Source organism: Nerophis ophidion, linkage group LG24 (assembly GCF_033978795.1).
Source record: "Nerophis ophidion isolate RoL-2023_Sa linkage group LG24, RoL_Noph_v1.0, whole genome shotgun sequence".
Lineage (NCBI taxonomy): Eukaryota > Metazoa > Chordata > Actinopteri > Syngnathiformes > Syngnathidae > Nerophis > Nerophis ophidion.
The window spans coordinates 36,829,905-36,844,945 of record NC_084634.1 but is presented as its reverse complement, the minus strand read 5'-3'; the positions used below and the strand labels follow the sequence as shown (position 1 = coordinate 36,844,945).

The following is a 15,041-nucleotide window of genomic DNA, read 5'->3' as shown; positions in this document are numbered from 1 at the left end:
CCGAATTCGACCTCCAATATTATTTTTCGCTTTTTTACCGACAAATGGGAAATTAGAGGTTAAGACTAGAGAGTCCGATAATGGCTTTTTTTGCCGATATCCGATATAGTCCAACTTTTAATTACCGATTCCGATATCAACCGATACCGATATATACAGTCATGGAATGAACACATTATTATGCTTAATTTTGTTGTGATGCCCCGCTGGATGGATTAAACAATGTAACAAGGTTTTACAAAATAAATCAACTCAAGTAATGGAAAAAAATGCCAACATGGCACTGCCATATTTATTATTGAAGTCACAAAGTGCATTTTTTTTTTTTTAACATGCCTCAAAACAGCAGCTTGGAATTTGGGACATGCTCTCCTTGAGAGAGCATAAGGAGGTTGAGGTGGGCGTGTTTGAAGTTGTATATTGTAGCGTCCCGGAGGAGTTAGTGCTGCAAGGGGTTCCGGGTATTTGTTCTGTCGTGTTTATGTTGTGTTACGGTGCGGATGTTCTCCCAAAATGTGTTAGTCATTCTTGTTTAGTGTGGGTTCACAGTGTGGCGCATATTTGTAACAGTGTTCAAGTTGTTTGTACGGCCACCCTCAGTGTGACCTGTATGGCTGTTGACCAAGTATGCATGCATTCACTTGTGTGTGTGTAAAAATCCGTAGATATTATGTGATTGGGCCGACATGCTGTTTGTATGTAGAAAAAGCGGACGTGAAGGCAAGTTGCAGAGGACGTTAAAAGCAGTGCCTTTAAGGCAACGCCCTGGATATTGTTGTCCGGGTGGAAATCGTGAGGAATTCGGGAGAATGGTTGCCTTGGGAGATTTTCGGGAAAGTATGGTTTTATTTGATGTCCATCCTGTCATTTTAATGTGTAATGTGATTGAGATCGTACGTGTAACTCTGCTGCTTCTTGGCCAGGACTCCCTTGAAAACAAGGTTTTTAATCTTAATGGGATTTTTCACCCCCCCATTTTTACCTTTTTTCACCTGCACACTGCCTCCCGCCGTAGTCTCACACGACGTGTTCCCGACATCTACAAAGTAATTATCTACCCGCCCTGTGCAAACTCTCAACGACATTATCTCCTCTGAGCGCGTTTGTCCTGTCGGCTTCAAACTCGCACAGGAGAGAGGTTGAACCCTTCTGATTAAAAGTTATCAAAAGAGTTTTAATACCTGCTCCGGTTTTTATTTTACGCGCCTTCAAAGAACCCCTCCGGAAAGTTTCCTAAAAAGATGTCATTTTTGCCTTTTTGAACTGTAATTTTGACCCCCTTAAAATGCTTCGAAACTCACCAAACTGGACACAAAAATTGCATTCTAATAAAAAAAATTAAAAAAAATTAAAATTGCGCTCTAGCGACCCCTAGGAATAAAACACAGACAAAACTGCTCTTAGGAAGAAAACACAGACAAAACTGCTTGTAACTTCCGATAGGAATGTCGGAGAGACATGAAACAAAGACCTCTATGTAGGTCTCACTTAGACCTACATTTTAATAATCGACATCCTTCAGCAAAAATCAACAGGAAGTTGGCAAAAACCCCTTAAATGCAACATTTTCGCATATATCTCTATTGTATTATCAATTGTTCATTAGTTGTGCTTCGCCCTCGTGTGAAGTATTTGTTAAGATGTCTGCCGGCTAGCTATCGTTTTTTAGGGCTTGCGTCGCGGGGGCTGCAGCCAAAGTCGGTCCCGTCCATCGCTGCTTGCAGCTTTAATTGCGAATTATTATTACTGGCGTGCCCAAAAAATATTTGACCCATTTAGCTGAACTTACATAATCTCCCACCGCACACCAGGCTGTATTTTCACGGCCCACTAGTTAAAAAAGAGTGACTTCCACTGTACTCAGGCAACATGACGCCTTCTATTGCGTTGCTGTTGGCTCCACGGAGCCTCTTCATCACCTCTGAAGAATGCATGTGAGATCATTATGGTGGTCACCTCGCAGGGAGGCTTTAATATTTGCCCTACTTTGTGGAGAAACCTTCTAAGAAGTCGTCTGGAAGATGTCATCCTTGCGTAATGATGGTCCTTTCTCTTGCCGCCAGAAGTGATAAAACGGTCGGACTGTTTGGGGTATAAAGCCCAGCTGTGTGCAGTAATACATGCTGACAGTGGGAGTTTCCATAGCAAGTGACACGTCACACACTCGGTGTGGACAATATGACTACAAACAGATACCACTGCGTTTTGTTTTTGTGTGTAACATGTAAATATAAACAGAATACAATGATTTGCAAATCCTTTTCAACCCATATTCAGTTGAATGCACTACAAAGACAAGATATTTGATGTTCAAACTCATAAACTTTATTTTTTTTTGCAAATAATAATTAACTTAGAATTTCATGGCTGCAACACGTGCCAAAGTAGTTGGGAAAGGGCATGTTCACCACTGTGTTACATCACGTTTTCTTTTAACAACACTCAATAAACATTTGGGAACTGAGGAAACTAATTGTTGACGCCTTGAAAGTGGAAATCTTTCCCATTCTTGTTTTATGTAGAGCTTCAGTCCTTCAACAGTCCGGAGTCTCTGCTGTCGTATTTTACGCTTCATAATGCGCCACACATTTTCGATGGGAGACAGGTCTGGACTGCAGGCGGGCCAAGAAAGTACCCGCACTCTTTTTTTACAAAGACACGCTGTTGTAACACGTGCTGAATGTGGCTTGGCATTGTCTTGCTGAAATAAGCAGGGGCGTCCATGAAAAAGACGGCGCTTAGATGGCAGCATATGTTGTTCCAAAACCTGTATGTACCTTTCAGCATTAACGGTGCCTTCACAGATGTGTAAGTTACCCATGCCTTGGGCACTAATGCACCCCCATACCATCACAGATGCTGGCTCCTGAACTTTGTGTCGATAACAGTCTGGATCGTTCACTTCCCTTCTGGTTCGGATGACACGATGTCGAATATTTCCAAAAACAATTTGAAATGCGGACTCGTCAGACCACAGAACACTTTTCCACTTTGCATCAGTCCCTCTTAGATGATCTCGGGCCCTGAGAAGCCGGCGGCGTTTCTGGATGTTGTTGATAAATGGCTTTCGCTTTGCATAGTAGAGCTTTAACTTGCACTTACAGATGTAGCGACGAACTGTATTTATTGACAGTGGTTTACTGAAGTGTTCCTGAGCCCATGTGGTGGTATCCTTTAGAGATTGATGTCGGTTTTTGATACAGCCGCTTACGTGGAGTGATTTCTTTTGATGACATTATGGAGCGTAGATGTTGAAATCCTTAGAATTCTTGCAATTGCACTTTGAGAAACGTTGTTCTTATACTGTTTGACCATTTGCTCACGCAGCTGTGGACAAAGGGGTGCATTTTTTGGGACGCTGTTTTTATACCCAATCATGGCACCCACCTGTTCCCAATTAGCGTGCACACCTGTGGAAGTGTTTGATGAGCATTCCTCAACTTTATCAGTATTTATTGCCACCTTTCCCAACTTCTTTGTCACGTGTTGCTGGCATCAAATTCTAAAGTTAATGATTATTTGCATAAAAAAAAATGTTTTTCAGTTTAAACATCAAAAATGTTGTCTTTGTAGCATATTCAACTGAATATGGGTTGAAAAGGATTTGCAAATCATTGTATTCTGTTTATATTTACATCTAACACAATTCTTTTTGCTGACATTTTCTTCGTCTCTACCGCGAATGAGATAAATGATATTATTTGATATTTTACGGTAATGTGTTAATAATTTCACACGTAAGTCGCTCCAAACTATGAAAAAAACGTTGACTTTTAGTCTGAAAAATACGGCCATAACTGCACGGTGGCCTTGTGTTCGACACCCCTGCTATAATTTAAGGCAGGGTTTCTTCAAACGATCATCCCTAACCTGACCGTGTCCAACAAGTACGGCAAACCGACCCAGATTCTGCACACGACATCGCCCGCCCATGATCCGACCAAGAGAGTCGGTTCTTGTGGTTGCCAAAGACGCAGATTGACTGTTAACCCCCCCAACTCTTCCCACAGCCAGCAGCGTAAGCTCCTTTCTGGTAGTCCAGACCTGCTCTGGATCTGGCGTTCTGGATGTTATACCAGTCATGTTTTCATCTGAGAACGCCCGTGTAAGCCCAGAAATGAAAAACAAGATAAGTCGAGAATCCGACTCACAAACACGATCGTGGCGAGTAGTTTTATGCTTGTTGTCAGGGATGTTAGCAGACTAGTAAAAAAATCTGAAATGATTGAAACATGGTTCTAAATCAAGGGTATTCAACTGCATAGTTCTGGGGAGCCACATTTCCAGAAAGCTAAGGACCAGGGGTCTTATTTCGTATACCGTATTTCCTTGAATTGCTGCTGTGTATTTACAGTGGGGCAAAAAAGTATTGTCAGCCAGCGATTGTGCAAGTTCTCCCACTTAAAATGATGACAGAGGTCTGTAATTTTCATCATAGGTACATTTCAACTGTGAGAGACAGAACGTGAAAAAAAAATCGAGGAATTTTAAAGAATTTATTTGTAAATTATGGTGGAAAATAAGTATTTGGTCAACCATTCAAAGCTCTCACTGATGGAAGGAGGTTTTGGCTCAAAATCTCACGATACATGGCCCCATTCATTCTTTCCTTAACACGGATCAATCGTCCTGTCCCCTTGGCAGAAAAACAGCCCCAAAGCATGATGTTTCCACCCCCATGCTTCACAGTAGGTATGGTGTTCTTGGGATGCAACTCAGTATTCTTCTTCTTCCAAACACGACGAGTTGAGTTTATACCAAAAAGTTCTATTTTGGTTTCATCTGACCACATGACATTCTCCCAATCCTTCTGCTGTATCATCCATGTATCCTTGTGGCTCCCTGGAGCTTTTTCAAAAATGTATGAAAAGTGGAAAAAAATGAGGGGAAAAATATATTTGGGGTTTTAATATGGTTTATGAAGGAGGACAAACATGACACAAACCTCCCTCAATGTTATAAAACACACAGTTTGTATTAAACATGCTTCACTGATTCAAGTATTTGGCGAGCGCCGTTTTGTCCTACTAATTTTGGCGGTCTTTGAACTCACAGCGGTTTGTTTACATGCATAACTTTCTCCGACTTTCTAAGACGTGTTTTATGCCACTTCTTTTTCTGTCTCATTTTATCAACCAAGCTTTTAATGTTGTACATGAATGCACAAAGGTGAGTTTTGTTGATGTTATTGACTTGTGTAAAAATGCTTATCGGGCATATTTGGTCATTGTATGACTGCAAGCTAATCGATGCTAACATGCTATCTAGGCTAGCTGCATGTACATATTGCATTACTATGCCTCATTTGTTGCTATATTTGAGCTCATTTAGTTTCCTTTAACTCCTCATAATTCAATGTATATCTCATGACACACTATCTGTATGTAATAGGGCTTTTAAAATTTTTTTTGCGGCTCCAGACAGATTTGTTTTTGTATTTTTGGTCCAATATGGCTCTTTCAACATTTTAGTTTGCCGACCCCTGGTCTTTGGTGTGACTCAGCCGGGGTTTGAACTCACAACCTACCCATTTCAGGGTGACACTCTCACCATATACCTTTTAAGGTGGAATATCTCCGGGTAGGCCTATTCCACATACACACCGGAAGCGCAAAAGTAGCTTTCAACTTATATTTCGATGCCTGGCGGGGTCACATTATGGTGGTCTACATTGCTATCTCTGGTGCCAGGTACCAGTGGCATGCGCTGGATCTTCTTTTTAAATCTATTTTCTACTTTACAGTAGCTAAATGTGTCCACTTGGAGCTTGAAAGTCATGCAGAAACATGATCTTTTTTAAGTATTGCAGTGTGTGTGTGTGTGTTTGTGTGTGTGTGTGTGTGTGTGTGTATGTGTCTGTGTGTGTGTGTTTGTGTGTGTGTGTGTGCATTGAATTCCAAGAATGTGTGTGCGTGCCTATATATTTTCCAAACACTCTTTCAGGAAAGGTTAGTTAGGGATCAGGAGGCAATGACCTGCATATTTGCCTATATGTCTAAAACCAGGTCTGGGCAAAATAAGGCCCGGGGGCCACATGTGGAACTTTAAGCTTGTCAATCTGGCCCGCCGGACAGTCCCAAATAATTTTTTTTTTAGATCTTTAAAGGCCTACTGAAATGAGATGTTCTTATTTAAACGGGGATAGCAGGTCCATTCTATGTGTCATACTTGATCATTTCGCGATATTGCCATATTTTTGCTGAAAGGATTTAGTAGAGAACATCCACGATAAAGTTTGCAACTTTTGATCGCTAATAAAAAAGCCTTGCCTTTTCCCGGAAGTAGCGGATGATGTGCGGGTTGTGGAGCTCCTCACATCTGAACATTGTTTACAATCATGGCCACCAGCAGCGAGAGCGATTCGGACCGAGAAAGCGATGAGTTCCCCATTAATTTGGGCGAGGATGAAAGATTTGTGGATGAGGAAAGGGAGAGTGAAGGACCAGAAGGAAAAAAATAGACAGGGCAGTGGGAGCGATCCAGATGTTATTAGACACATTTACTAGGATAATCCTGGAAAATCCCTTATGTGCTTATTGTGTTACTAGTGTTTTAGTGAGATTATATGGTCGTACCTGAAAGTCAGAGGGGTGTGGCCACGGGTGTGGTGACCGCCAGTGTCTCTGAGGGAAGCCACGTTTCTCGTCAAGGCGAAGCGAAGGCAGCCGTTGGGGCCGGGCTGAGATTTTTTTTTCTTCCCCCCTTCTCCACGGTGGAAGCATCCCACGTTCGGGGGCGGCAGGTCGAAGGAGGCAAGAGAGTCCGCAGCTGCCTCTTTGACAGGTGCAGGAGGAATGACCCAAGCTCTCCGCTCATAACTACTGTAAAAGCCGACTTATTACCACAATGTTCTCACTGAAACCTGCCGGTCGACATGTGGTAGGGAACCATGTCCGCTTGACCGCTCTGTTCCATATTAAAGCGTCACGTCATCTTTCAGGAATGTAAACAAGGAAACACCGGCTGTGTTTGTGTTGCTAAAGGCAGCAGAAATACACCGCTTCCCACCTACAGCTCTTCACACCCTCACATTGTTTATAATGTGAGCCTCCAGCAGCAAGAGCTATTCAGACAGAGAAAGCGACGATTTCCCCATTAATTTGAGCGAGGATCAAAGATTCGTGAATGAGGAAAGTTAGAGTGAAGTACAAGAAAGAAAAGGCGACGGCTCCAGGTGGCGTTTCAGATGTAATTAGACACATTTACTTGGATAATTCTGGAAGATCCCTTATCTGCTTATTGTTTTAATAGTTTTTTAGTAGATTGTAAAGTCATAACTGAAAGTCGGAGGGCTGCGGTGAACGCCAGTGTTTCTGAGAGAAGCCAAGATCTCAGCTGCCTTTTTGAACTGCAGGAGGAAGTCCAGTAATCCACTGAAGTCTCCGGTAAGAGCCGACTTAATATCACAATTTTCCCATCCAAAAACTTGCTGGTTGACATAGAGAAACATGTTCGCTTGACCGCTCTGTGTTAAAGCTTCACAACAAATAAAGAAACACCAGCTGTGTTTCGGTGCTAAAGGCAGCTGCAATCCACCGCTTTACACCAACAGCATTCTTCTTTGACGTCTCCATTATTAATTGAACAAATTGCAAAAGATTCAGCAACACAGATGTCCAAAATACTGTGTAATCATGCGATGAAAAGAGACTACTTTTATCCGTAAGTGGTGCTGGGCTAGTATGTACGCTAAAACCCGAGACGTCACAAACACGCGTCATCATTCCGCAACGTTTTCAACAGGATACCTCGCGGGAAATTTAAAATTGCAATTTAGTAAACTAAAAAGGCCGTATTGGCATGTGTTGCAATGTTAATATTTCATCATTGATATATAAACTATCAGACTGTGTGGTCGCTAGTAGTGGCTTTCAGTAGGCCTTTAAGATGGAAAGTGGAGCTGCCATTATGATGTAATGCAGGGGTGTCCAAACTTTTTCCACTGAGGGCCGCACACTGAAAAATCAGAGCAAGCGGGGGTCATTTTCATAATTTTTATTTTAAAAACCAATACAATATATATATAAAAAATATACATTTAGGCCTCCACCCAGTTATGATCCCGGGGACCCCAAAGGGTTTTGGTAAAAAAAAAAAATTAAATTGTGTAATTATTCAGTATTATAATTTTTATTATTATGCAAGTTTTAAATCTCTAGTTCAGGGGTCACCAATCTTTTTGAAACCCAGATTTACTTCTTGGGTACTGATTAATGCGAAGGGCTACCAGTTTGATACACACAAATAAATGGCCAGAAATAGCCAATTTGCTCAATTTACCTTTAAAAAATAAATCTATATTATATAGAAAAAATTTGAAATTCTGTCCGTCATTCCGTCGTACATTTTTTTTCCCTTTACAGAAGGATTTTTGTAGAGAATAAATGATGGGAAAAAACACTTAATTGGAAGGTTTTAAAGTGGAGAAAACACGAAAAAAATTAAAAATTTAATTTTGAAACATAGTTGTTCTTCAATTTCGACTCTTTATATTTCAAAATTCAACCGAAAAAAATGAAGAGAAAAACTAGCTAATTCGAACCTTTTTGAAAAAAATAAAAAAGGAATTTATGGAACATCATTAGTAATTTTTCCTGATTAAGATTTATTTTAGAATTTTGATGACATGTTTTAAATAGGTTAAAATCCAATCTGCACTTTGTTAGAATATATAACAAATTGGACCAAGTTATATTTCTAACAAAGACAAATCATTATTTCTTCTAGATTTTCCAGAACAAAAATGTTAAAAGAAAATCAAAAGACTTTGAAATAAGATTTCAATTTGATTCTACAGATTTTCTAGATTTGCCAGAATAATTTTTTTGAATTTCAATCATACTAAGTTTGAAGAAATATTTCAGTAATATTATTTGTCGAAATAACAGAAGCTAAAATGAAGAATTAAATTAAAATGTATTTATTATTCTTTACAATAAAAAAAAAATGAATTTAGTTGAACATTGATTTAAATTGTCAGGAAAGAAGAGGAAGGAATTTAAAAGGTAAAAAGGTATATGTGTTTAAAAACCCTAAAATCATGTTTAAGGTTGTATTTTTTCTCTAAAATTGTCTTTTTGAAAATTAAAAGAAGCAAAGTAAAAAAATAAATGAATTTATTTAAACAAGTGAAGACCAAGTCTTTAAAATATTTTCTTGGATTTTCAAATTCTTTTTGAGTTTTGTCTCTCTTAGAATTAAAAATGTCGAGCAAAGCGGGACCAGCTTGCTAGCAAATAAATACAATTTAAAAAATAGAGGCAGCTCACTGGTAAGTGCTGCTATTTGACCTATTTTTGGAACAGGCCAGCGGGCGACTCATCTGGTCCTTGCGGGCTACCTGGTGCCCGCGGGCACTACGTTGGTGACCCCTGCCGTAGATTATATTACGTGAGTGGGCCGGCACGCTGTTTATATGGAGGAAAAGTGGACCATAAGGAGAAATTCGGGAGACTGGTTGTCCTGGAAGATTTTCGGGAGAGGCACTGAAATTCGGGAGTCTCCCGTAAAATTCGGGAGGCTTGGCAAGAATGCAATAATAAGCATATCGGGGCTGTAGCTTTTACACTGGATGCCATTCGACTGTGCAGGTGTGCGCATTGCGCCTTTTAACCCCCTCGTCAAACTCTCTCGTTAACCTACTTGAACTCCAGGGAGAGAGAGAGAGCGCCATAGCCTCCATACCTGTGCGCTACGTGACCCTTTTGACCTCATGCCGACCTCCTGCGTGCCCTCCGGCTTTGTGGGTCGTGGTGTTGATGGACGCTCCCACACCCGATGTGACAGCTTGACAAGGCGGTGAGGCATCGCGTGTGTCCACTGTTGAGTGGGAGCTTTTCAAATCGGCTTGAAACTGTAGGAATCTTCTCCTCTACATGAAGTGTTTCTATTCAGGCTACAGGAAAGTGGACTGAATTAAAACTTTGGAACGGGGGTGGGGGGGTGAAGTTTTCAGGATCACAATAGCAGTCTCCCTGTGGAGAAGACTGAAACACAGCATGCAGGTGCTCCTCTCGCTCCATTCGCATTTATGCGTCGCCATGGTTACCATTGTCCCTCAGTCCCCAAAGCCTTCCGCTTTAGTCCTACCTCGCATCCCACCCTCCCCCCCCCCCCAACACGCAGGATCAGTTTGGGACATGCGAGTGAACATCCCCTTGCCACAAATATGCATTGTTGATGTTCTCCTGATGTTGTTGCACTGGATGACCCGCGTGGTTACGGACTGGGGTTGGCCCATTATGGTTAGCGTTTGCGTGCATGTGGTGGTTTTGGCGTTGGTAATCAGCTTGGCTGACTCCACACTGTGGAAATGATAAACGTGGTTTAATGGCTCCTTCAGCCCTTTGCTATCTGCTGAGGCTTTGACTGGATCGCTACCAACCTTACACACACACACACGCACGCACGATGAATTATAATACGAAACAAGCGTAATCCTTTTCCGGATGCTGTTTAACCTCCAAACTGGTTGAGATTGGAATTCGTAAGAACTGATAATGAGAATAATCATGTTATGTACAGGAGGAGTAGACGGCACAGACCACAAGGGGGTGTAGTTTGGCTCTATAAATATATATCCATCCATCCTTTTTTAACCGCTTGTCCCTTTTAGGGTCGTGGGGGGATCGCTGGAGCCTATCTCAGCTGCATTCGGGCAGTAGGCGGGGTACACCCTTGACAAGTCGCCACCTCATCGCGGGGCCAACACAGATAGACAGACAACATTCACACTCACATTCACACACTAGGGGCCAATTTAGTGTTGCCAATCAACCTATCCCCAGGTGCATGTCTTTGGAGGTGGGAGGAAGCCTGAGTACCCGGAGGAAACCCACACAGTCACGGGGGGAACATGCAAACTCTACACAGAAAGATCGTGAGCCCGGGATTGAACTCAGGACTACTCAGGACCTTCGTATTGTGAGGCACATGCACTAACCCCTATATATATATATATATATATATATATATCTCAATCAATCAATCAATGTTTATTTATATAGCCCCAAATCACAAATGTCTCAAAGGACTGCACAAATCATTACGACTACAACATCCTCGGAAGAACCCACAAAAGGGCAAGGAAAACTCACACCCAGTGGGCAGGGAGAATTCACATCCAGTGGGACGCCAGTGACAATGCTGACTATGAGAAACCTTGGAGAGGACCTCAGATGTGGGCAACCCCCCCCCTCTAGGGGACCGAAAGCAATGGATGTCGAGCGGGTCTAACATGATACTGTGAAAGTTCAATCCATAGTGGCTCCAACACAGCCGCGAGAGTTCAGTTCAAAGCGGATCCAAGACAGCAGCGAGAGTCCCGTCCACAGGAGACCATCTCAAGCGGAGGCGGATCAGCAGCGTAGAGATGTCCCCAATCGATACACAGGCGAGCGGTCCATCCTGGGTCCCGACGAGCGGTCCATCCTGGGTCTTGACTCTGGACAGCCAGTACTTCATCCATGGTCATCGGGCCGGACCCCCTCCACAAGGGAGGGGGGGACATAGGAGAAAGAAAAGAAGCGGCAGATCAACTGGTCTAAAAAGGAGGTCTATTTAAAGGCTAGAGTATACAGATGAGTTTTAAGGTGAGACTTAAATGCTTCTACTGAGGTAGCATCTCGAACTGTTACCGGGAGGGCATTCCAGAGTACTGGAGCCCGAACGGAAAACGCTCTATAGCCCGCAGACTTTTTTTGGGCTCTAGGAATCACTAATAAGCCGGAGTCTTCCGGCAGTGTTGAGCGAGAGGCGAAAGATCCAGGGCGAGAGAGAGATGTCAGAGTCCGTGTCCATGTGAGGAGGTGGAGATCAGGGAAGGCAGTCGAGATCCAGGGGGAGTCCAAGGGAGCGAGACACACAGTTCGAATCCAAGGCATTTCTGCCTTTAAGGTACTCAAAGTGCTTTGACACTTTTTCCACATTCACCCATTCACACCCACTTTCACACATTGATGATGGGAGCTGCCATGCAAGGCGATAACCACGACCCATCAGGAGCAAGGTTGTGAGTTCAATCCCCGGCCGAGTCATACCAAAGACTATAAAAATGGGACCCTTTATCTTCCTGCTTGGCACTCAGCATCAAGGGTTGGAATTGGGAGTTAAAACACCAAAAACGATTCCCGGGCACAGCAACCGCTGCTGCTCACTGCTCCCCTCACCTCCCAGGGGGGGATCAAGGGTGATGGGTCAAATGCAAAGAATAATTTCGCCGTACCTAGTGTGTGTGTGACAATCATTGGTTCTTTATCTTTAAGGTTGAGGTGTCTGTCAGGCTTGCCACTGACAGTTTGTTTGTGTTTTAGTTTTTCCTCTGTGTGTGTTTAGTATTTCCTGTTTTTAGTTCCTGTCAGCGCTCTTATTTTGTCTGTTTCCGTTTTTTTTTTTCCCTGTCCGCTGTTTCTCCTCAGCTGTGGCTGATTGGCCCCCTGCCACACCTGGTCTCAATCAGCCCGCGTCTATTTCAGTCTGTTTTTGTCCTCCAGTCAGTTGCTGGACTATTGTCTTGTCGATGTCGCTCTTGTAGCTCCTGTCGTGTCGTGCCTTTTCTTGTATTTGCAGCGTAGCGGTAAGCTATATCCGCTAGATTTTTGTAGCTTACTGTTCTTTGTTCTCTGCTTCCAGTTTGTTTTGTACTACAGTTTACGACTTCTGTTTTCCTGCTCGCTACCCGCTAGCTTCCACACCAATAATAATAATGGAATAGATTTATATTGCGCTTTTCTATTGTTAGATACTCAAAGTGCTCAGAGAGAAGTGGGAACCCATCATTCATTCACACCTGGTGGTGGTAAGCTACATCTGTAGCCACAGCTGCCCTGGGGTAGACTGGCGGAAGCGTGGCTACCAGTTTGCGCCTACGGCCCCTCCGACCCTCACCAATCATTAGTTCAACATTCATTCACCAGTGTGAGCGGCACTGGGGGCAAAGGGTGAAGTGTCCTGCCCAAGGACACAACGGCAGCGATTTTTGGGATGTCAATAGGTGGGAAGCAAACCTGCAACCCTCAGGTTTCTGGCACGGCCGCGCTACCCACTACGCCATGGCCACTACACCCTTTTTGTTTTTGCTAGCTTCCCTGTTAAGGCCCTTTGTTATTTCTCTAGCTCCCATGCTAGCTCCCTTAGTTTGTTATCCGCCTTGTGCGCGCTTTTTGTTGTACCCCTTTGGTTTGTTCTTGTTTTAGTATCTTTATTGAATATTTTTTCTTATTCAATGCCTGCCTCAATCTCTGCATCTTGGGGTTCGTCACCAACTAACTCTGGCAGTGTCCTGCTCAAGGGACACAACGGATGTGATGAAGTTGGTCAAACGAGGGGATTGAACCAGGACCCCTCAGATTGCTTGCACAGCCACTCTCCCGACCGCGCCACACCGTCCCCAAGTAGAGGTGGATATTGTTTATATTTTGACCAATATAGTACCAAATCTGTAATTTAAAAAACAGTGCCAGGGCTTAAACGGTGCCCAAAATAGCACTTAAAACATGTAAAATAGGTCATCTTTTGTTAAAAAAATATATAAAAAAATGTATGGAATTTTTTCACATCCCAGTTCAGTTGACTAGTAATTGAAAAATGTCGTTGATATAAACTATATAGCAATCAAAAGTTTTTAGCTACAATACAGAACATAAAAAAACAACTTACTTGAGTTGTAACGTTTGACGCTCACAATTTCGGGTGTTCCTGAATGCAACATCCCTCGCTGCCACTGTCATTGGTGCAGAATGAGGAAGTGCTGTGTTGTTGTAACTACTGGCTATGGCTGGCAGTGTTACCAGGGCTGTTGTTGGTGTGTTACCTTTAAAAAGAGATCCTGTCAGGACACTACATTACTAACAAGAATATTACTGGCTCAATTTCACCGCCGGTGCAGGTGGTTGAGTTTGGATTTAGTTACTCTTATGTACAAACCCCGTTTCCATATGAGTTGGGAAATTGTGTTAGATGTAAATATAAACGGAATACAATGATTTGCAAATCCTTTTCAACCCATATTCAGTTGAATGCACTACAAAGACAAGATATTTGATGTTCAAACTCATAAACTTTAATTTTTTTTTGCAAATAATAATTAACTTTGAATTTCATGGCTGCAACACGTGCCAAAGTAGTTGGGAAAGGGCATGTTCACCACTGTGTTACATCACCTTTTCTTTTAACAACACTCATTAAACGTTTGAGAACTGAGGAAAGTAATTGTTGAAACTTCGAAAGTGGAATTCTTTCCCATTCTTGTTTTATGTAGAGCTTTAGTGGTTCAACAGTCCGGGGTCTCCGCTGTCGTATTTTACGCTTCATAATGCGCCACACATTTTCCATGGGAGACAGGTCTGGACTGCAGGCGGGCCAGGAAAGTACCCACACTCTTTTTTTTCACGGAGCCACGCTGTTGTAACACGTGCTGAATGTGGCTTGACATTTTCTTGCTGAAATAAGCAGGGGCGTCCATGAAAAAGACGGTGCTTTGATGGCAGCATATGTTGTTCCAAAACCTGTATGTACCTTTCAGCATTAATGGTGCCTTCACAGATGTGTAAGTTACCCATGCCTTGGGCACTACTGCGCCCCCATACCATCACAGATGCTGGCTTTTGAACTTTGCGTCGATAACAGTCTGGATGGTTCGCTTCCCCTTTGGTCCGGATGACATTTCGAATATTTCCAAAAACAATTTGAAATGTGGACTCGTCAGACCACAAAACACTTTTCCACTCTGCATCAGTTCATCTTAGATGATCTCGGGCCCAGAGAAGCCGGCGGCGATTCTGGATGTTGTTGATAAATGGCTTTCGCTTTGCATAATAGAGCTTTAACTTACACTTAGAGATGTAGCGACCAACAGTATTTAGTGACAGTGGTTTTCTGAAGTGTTCCTGAGCCCATGCGGTGATATCCTTTAAAGATTGATGTCGGTTTTTGATACAGAGGGAAGGTCACGGTCATTCAATGTTGGTTTCCGGCCATGCCGCTTACGTGGAGTGATTTCTCCAGATTCTCTGAACCTTTTGATGATATTATGGACCGTAGAT

General features: G+C 42.7%; 1 protein-coding gene across 5 annotated transcripts in view; it reads left to right on the top strand.

Moving 5' to 3' along the window:
* nhsl1b (NHS-like 1b) overlaps positions 1-15,041 on the top strand; it is a 285,255-nt gene that overhangs the window by 149,612 nt on the left and 120,602 nt on the right. The window lies entirely within an intron of this gene.